Source organism: Manis javanica, chromosome 8, assembly GCF_040802235.1.
Source record: "Manis javanica isolate MJ-LG chromosome 8, MJ_LKY, whole genome shotgun sequence".
NCBI lineage: Eukaryota > Metazoa > Chordata > Mammalia > Pholidota > Manidae > Manis > Manis javanica.
The window spans coordinates 72,783,736-72,790,950 of NC_133163.1; positions in this window are offsets into that span (position 1 = coordinate 72,783,736).

The window sequence follows — 7,215 nt, forward strand, 5'->3', positions numbered from 1 at the left end:
TCCCTCTTACCCATGAAGAATACGTTCCAGGTCCTTCAGTGGAAGCCTGAAACCACAGATATTACCATGTATCTATAAAACTCTATACTATATTTTTTCCTATACATACATACCTGTAATAAGGTTTAACTTATAAATTAGGCACAAAAAGAGATTAACAATAAAAGAGAACTATGACAATTTAGAGAAATAGAAGTTATGTGAACATGGTCTCTCTCAAAATATCTTATTGTGCTTTGCTCACTCCTGTGATGATGTGAGATGATACAATGCCCGCATGGTGAGCTGAAGGGAGGGAATGATGGACGCAGTGTGACTAGTGTTAGGTTCCTACCGGCCTTCTGACTGTATGTCAGGAGGGGGATCACCTGCTTCCAGACTATGGTTGACTGCAGATAACTAAAACCACAGAAATTTAAACCAAGGATAAGGTGTGTCCACTATACCAGATTCTTCTCTGCAGTAGGCATAACTCCTCTTTGAGGTCCTGAAGGGAAATATATTCATAGACCAAAACATCCAGCAAATAAATATTCTTTATCACTCATTAATTAGATCTGGCCCCAAATCCTAAAACACAACTTTGGTGAGCAAGACTGGACATAATCTCTTCTTACCCTTCCCTGTGGTGTTTTGCCACTGCTCTCGCTTGCCCTGCCATTTGGGGAACTCTGACTTCTGGTTCCAAGCCACCTCCAAGCTAGCGCAGAGAGAAGGAAGGGGAGACAGAGGAGGCCCCCTGAGGCACTCTGACCGTTAGGAGGTTTGCAGCAGCCTTCTGCAGCTGGCTGCAGGGGTGTGGGAGGTCAAGGCCAACCAAGGCACAGTGCCTGCAGCCCTGAGATGCCTGGGGGTGGGGCAGGGAACTGAGGAAACAGCTGGGGGTTCCAGGTGCAGAAGCAGCAGTCAGCACTTGAATGAAGGACCAGAGGCACAGACAAGGAAACCCTGCTGAGGGGACACACGGAGCAGGACTGAGTCCTCACTTCTCAGGTGAAGCCCCCACTCTCTGAGAAGCAAATGATCATCCAGGAGACAACCAGGGGCACACTCCTTTAACAGGCACAGTGTTGCACTTGAGATTGCGAATCTCTTCCAAAGGCCAAATCTTTGTCCCTGGGTTAATCTCCCTGCCCAGGTCCCTCTTTTCAGGGAGGGCCCTCTCAGGGGAGAGATAGCAGACAGCCTGCCTACCCACATCCACTCCCATCACCTTTTGCCATCCTAATAGAACTCCCAATTTGTGCAGATATCTACCCTCCTCTGGGCAGCCAAGTGCTTTAGGGAAAGCTAACACCATCAATAGCCCAGGGGGCAAATGCTAATTGGTGTAAATCAATCCCTTGGGCCCATTCCCTTTGCCAGTGACCCGGTTAGGTCTGAGCAGATGAGGCCTTGTGTTCTGTGAAACATGAACTGTCTCCTAGCAGGCTTCTGGCAGAGGTTTCCACACTTTTCAGAAGGTACTCATAGAAAGACCTGGCCCCTCCTAGACGTGGTCACGTCTGGCTCTGACCCTGGGAACTGGGGCAGCCCTCCCACAGGAGGGGAACTGCTGAGGACAAATCCAAATGCTGAGGATGACAGGGCAGGCAGACAAACAGGGCATTGGCATCCAATGATGAAATCTATCCACTGAATGAGCCATGCTGGCACTGCCCTCGCCTCAGTTTATTAGATACTAAATATCCTTGTTGAAGTGGATTGGATTTAGAGTTTTCTGTTGCTTGTAGCCAAACACATTCTAATTGACATAGGAAGTATCTCAGATCTCACCTAACTGGTGGTATTCTAGTTGAAGTGATTAGTGCTCATCATCTTAACAAATGATCCCGAAATCTCAGTGGTTTAACACAATAAAAGCCCACAGCTGGCAGGCGATCAGGTGTTTGTCAGATGACCTTTACAGTGTGGTTCAGGGGTTCTTACTGCTTCCGCGTTGTCTCCGTTGTCTCCGTATCCTCCGCTGCGTCCTTGGACTCATCCATGGAATACTCTGTGCTCAACTCACCGACAAGTGAACTGAGAGAATATGGAAGATGACAAAAGATATTTACGGGCTACATCAGCTCAGATGGTTGGACCAAGCACACATCTTTTTCTAGGCAAGTCTGGAGTATTTTGGGGGTCTATAGACCAAGCACACATTTTTTTCTAGGCAAGTCTGGAGTATTTTGGGGGTCTATATTTGTACATATCAGAAACCCAATTACACTAGCAGTGACAAATTAGGTTCATTTTCCATGCACACTCACACACACACACACACACACAAATCCAAAGAAGGCAGTTTTGCACTAACTATATAAAGATGCCACCAAGGACCCAGGATCCTCTGTCTCACAACTCTGCCATTCTTGGCAGGCATCTTTTCTCTCCACACTTTCAGAATGGGGTCACACTCCAAGGGATTACAGTATTAAGTAGTATACTAAGTTCCAGACAGGAGGGAGGAGAAAGAGCATGCACCACCAGTCTTTTTATTCTAGAGTGAAAGAACTTTCCTGGAAAACTTACCCACAGACTCCCACTTATTTTTCATTGGCAAGAACTACATTTCTAGCAAAAGAGATTGATATAATGAATATTCAACTAGGTACATTGCCAAACAACAGAAGCGGGCTTCTGTGACTAAGGAAGAAGGGAGTGTGGACACAGGACAGGCAGCTATGAGCATGTGCCACACCTGGACGTGCCAGTCATCCAGGGCTTTAGCAGAGATCTCTAGTACCCTGGTTTTCTTTTAACTCTGCAGTCCCACCAATTAAGTAAACACCCTCATTTTCTTTAATGTCCATGTGAAGGAGTTTTAAAGATTTCTGATTCACTACTTCAATAAAAGTTATAACTCTAGTTTCCTGTGTGAATCAGACAAGAGTTTGACTTGAGACAGAATAACATAGGGTGGGCTCCCGAAGTCATTTATTTTCAGGCAACACACTTTTTGCAGTACTCTAAGTTTATTTGTGTTTTCCTGAAGCAGGAATGTGATCTGACTAGTTGTATCCACAACTCTGGTTAACAAGAGCAAGAATAAGTAGCTCTGATCTCCCTGAGAATGCACAGAAAATTGAAGAGAGGCCTCTGGGGCACACAGTTTAAGGCACTGCTTAAGATACAAGCTTTGTCTGGGAGGGCGAAGGGGCCTAGAGCACTACTTTGCATTCACTAATGTATTTTTAGTTTGCCTACCTAACACATTTCTTTTTAATATTTTCTATTATGTATAAGATCAATATTAAGTAATTGGGAAGATAGAAAGACATATTAGGCACAAACCCACCCTCTAAGATTTTATAAGGTAATGGAGAGCGTATGACATGTACCAGAATAACCACAATACAAATTTGATTATAATCAGCACTATGTGTGTACTAAAAAATAAAAAGAACAGAAAAGTCATTTCCTCTGCAGGCATTTAGAAAGGTGATTTAGGCACGCATCTGGGCCCTAAGCCTGGGTAGAACTTGATAGAATTGGATATAGGAAAGAGAAAGTTCAAATGGAGGAAAAACATAAGTGTTAGGTTGAAAGATAGAAATAACCAGCCAGGAAAGGGGAAGATAAGGTTCAAAGAAAAAACCACCCAAACTCTGCCCAGGTAAGGGTTCTCACTTGAAGACAACAAAGGCTTTGCAGGGAGGAAACTTCCTTGCCCATAGGGACCAGGCCAAACCCATCCCAACCAGATCGCAAGAAAGGGCAATCAAACAAAATGAAGAACTGCCTAGACCACACCTCATCATGGGAAAGGACATGCACACTGAGAGGCGTGGCTGTATAAATGGACCTGTCGATCAGAGGACCCTACCTTGTCAATCAAAAAGGTGCCTTCCAGCTAGCATATAATAAAAAGGCCTCCCACCTAATGGATCGGGCCTTTGTCTCCCTTGACTCTGGCCTGCTCCTCTCTTGGAATGTATTCAAATAAAATTTTTGCTCTGCTTTGCTATTGTGTCTCTGCCTTTCCATTCTTTTTTTGGTAGAGACAAGAACAAAGGAAAACAAACTACCCACAGCATAAGTAAACAGGCTTAGCCAAAAAAAAAAAAAAGTGGAGAACTCTACATTAATCTAGAAGATATCGGGAAAATAAAATTGTCAACATGGGCTGAGACCAAGTTATAAGACCGTGGGAGTCTATATCTTAGATGATCTGAATATATCTACCTATCATGGGTTGTAAAACTGGCAAGAAATTTTTTTTTTAAATTGCATCTCAAAGGGGCAGAGAAGGAATTTACCATCACCAGGTTTCTAAAGTGAATGTCCTAAGAAAAGGAGGTCAGAGCCAGGAAGACATCTATCTAAAGCTCAGTCAAGCTGAGGGGAGTGGGAAGGTTCTCTTGGTCACTACTAAAGGTCATTAGTTAAGGCATATCTGAAAAAATAAACTGGGGTCTATAGGCCATAGTTGTTTTATGAAATACAGAATGGAAACATAACACTGAGCTAAAACATAGTTACCAAAATCTGTATATTTTCAAAAACCATATTTAAGTAGTTTATTTTAAATACATAACAGGTTTTTGCAACAAAGCTTTGTAAAAAAAGGCTTTATTTTTAAAATAGAGAAGATTTCTGTTCTCAAAATGCATTAAATCAATGCAATTCCTAACTGCAGCCAACCAGCCTGCGGTGCTAGGAGTACAAAGAATCAAAAGAAGAAACTTTCTCTATTCCACCTGTTCCTAAAACCAAGAACTTTGTGTTTGCTTGGCATTGATGCCAGCACAGCTGGATCTTGCCATCACTCATCTCTAAGAAATTAATGCTCTGTAGTCTTGTTAGGGTCCAGGCTTCCGAGGCTTCCCCAGAGAACAAACTACACAGGCATAGAGATGTAAATTCAAGCAAAGTCTTTATTCAGCTAGCTAGCTGAGGTCCAAGTCAGCCCGATGCAGCGGGTCTCAACAAGGACCCCGAGCACTCAGAGCCAAGGGTTTATATAGCAATTTCAAAGCACTTAACTCATAGCAATTTTCTATAACTATACATTATTCTTGCAAGACATATATCCTGGGGTTAAGCAAGGGCAGGGTAAGACTACTCCTCAATGGTTAGGGAGGTTCTGCACGATAAGCTTGGTATGTAAGATTTACTGACCAAGGTTAGCTGACCAAGGGTCACAGCTGCCCACCACCCGGTGCTCATGATTAACTTGTTTTTCAAGGCCTTACCCAGGCCCAGGGTTTGTTTTTTTTGTTTTTTTTTTTTTGTTTTTTTTTTCCTCTGAGTCACACTCTCAGAAAATGGTTTCTAGGTTTCTAAGATGGCTATGCTTATGCTAATTTACTAATCTTACTAATGCTTAGATTCTACATTTCCCCACTTTCCTTTGACCATTCCAATCATGGAATGTTTGTTTCTTCCTGCTGTGTGAGTGAATGATACTGCGTCTCAGCATTAGCACCTGAACAGCACTCACTCTTTCCCTAACAAAGGCTATTAGCCGGTTTAAGATACAGGGAACTAAAGTGAGAAGCAGTATAAAAATAAGCAAGGGCCCTGCCAGGGTGGATATCAGGGTTGTAAACCATGGGGATTTAGTAAACTAGGATTCAAATAGCCCTCTCGCTCTCTCTTCCTTTGATCTGGTCTCTCTCTAAGTTTAGACATTGAATCTCTTACTATTCCGGAATGGTCTGCTGTTAAGGTTTAGCTAAGTTTTATTAGTTCTTCTTCCTGACTCTTAATGCTCTCTGCACTCCTTTACATTCTAACAAGTGTTACCTTCCAACCTGTGTGATCCTGAGTTACTGGTGTCGTTAATGTGACGGTAGGAAGTTGAAGATTATTTTCATAATTGACATCTGCTCTGATGGAAACATACAGAGAACTGCTTTCTCAAGTATCAAGGAAAATACTGTCTTAAACATATAATTTGAATGATTCATAAAACAGAGTGAAAGTTTGTCCTTGCTCAAAGGCAAAGAAACAAAAGACAAGGGAGAGTTAATGGGTAGAAGCAGGCATAAAAATAGGTTCTCGAACAAAATATTGGGTAGCAATAGGTGACAATACAAGACAGTTCTTCTTAAATAACTCAGCTTTTCTTCAGGGTCACTTATTTCTCTCAGAGTACATCTGAAACTTTCCACATATTTTCTGATCCTCCTATATGGGTAGAAGTCACAGGAAGTTTAGTAGAAATGTTTTTTCCAAGATATATTTATGTAAATGTCACCTGGACAAAAATCCTCTATTGCAGTGAAATAAACTCAACCCCTAGCCTATTTAATCTATGATTACCTTTCAAAATTAGATATTGAAAGTACATATTAGACTTAATTCCACAGAAGTATTTTTATTGGCATATTTAAGTCATCTCTTCTCCCTACAGTTATTAACAATTTTCTCAGATAATTTTATGAATGAGTCTGGTAATCCCCTGGGATTATATAGAAGGCTCTCTCAAAACCAGACAAAAGAAATACTGCCTTGTTTTTTGGAGTGGTTTTCTCTCTAAGTGGATGGGGAAGAAGAAAGTAAGTTTAAATTTCAGTACTTTTTCAAGAGAAAATATCCCATTCAGCCAAATTATTTAGGAATTCAAAATTAAGTCTAAAATAACTCCAGATTTTGGGATTCATTTAGTGTCGTCTAAAAGACAGATGGAGCCAGTTTCCAGATGGAAGCACATGCTTCTTTATTTTTCTTTCAAAAATAAACTAACAAGCAAGAAAAGAGGAACAGGAACATGCAGAAGACTAAAATAAAGTGGAAATAAGAAAACAGAAAGGTAAGTGAGTCCCTACGCTGACTTTGCAAGAGGGCTTTTGCTGACCTCTGGAGCCCCAGGTACTCCTACTTTGAAGGCTGTGTAAGTTTCAGGGGATAAAGGCAAAGCTTAGTACAAGGGCAAGGTAAGGAATCTTATAAAAGATTCCCCTTCATAACACTGAAATTCTAATGAGTTTTATCCCCAGTGTTAGGATGAAAAAGAAATAAATAGCTCAGGCATAAAAGTACAGTAGTTTCAACCTTGGCACTGGAAAATGAGGAAAGAAAGAGGTCCCTTGAGAACTTGTAACCACAATCTAGACTTCATACAAGTCTGCAAGCCAGAACCATGTGACCTGTGTGATCCATAAAACCTTAATTGAGAATGCAAAGTCTGCTTTGGTAGTTACCTAAGGGAACTGGCAGAAGTAAACACAAATTATCTCTGGGAACCTCAAAAATATTCCCATAGATAAATTTCACAGGAATATT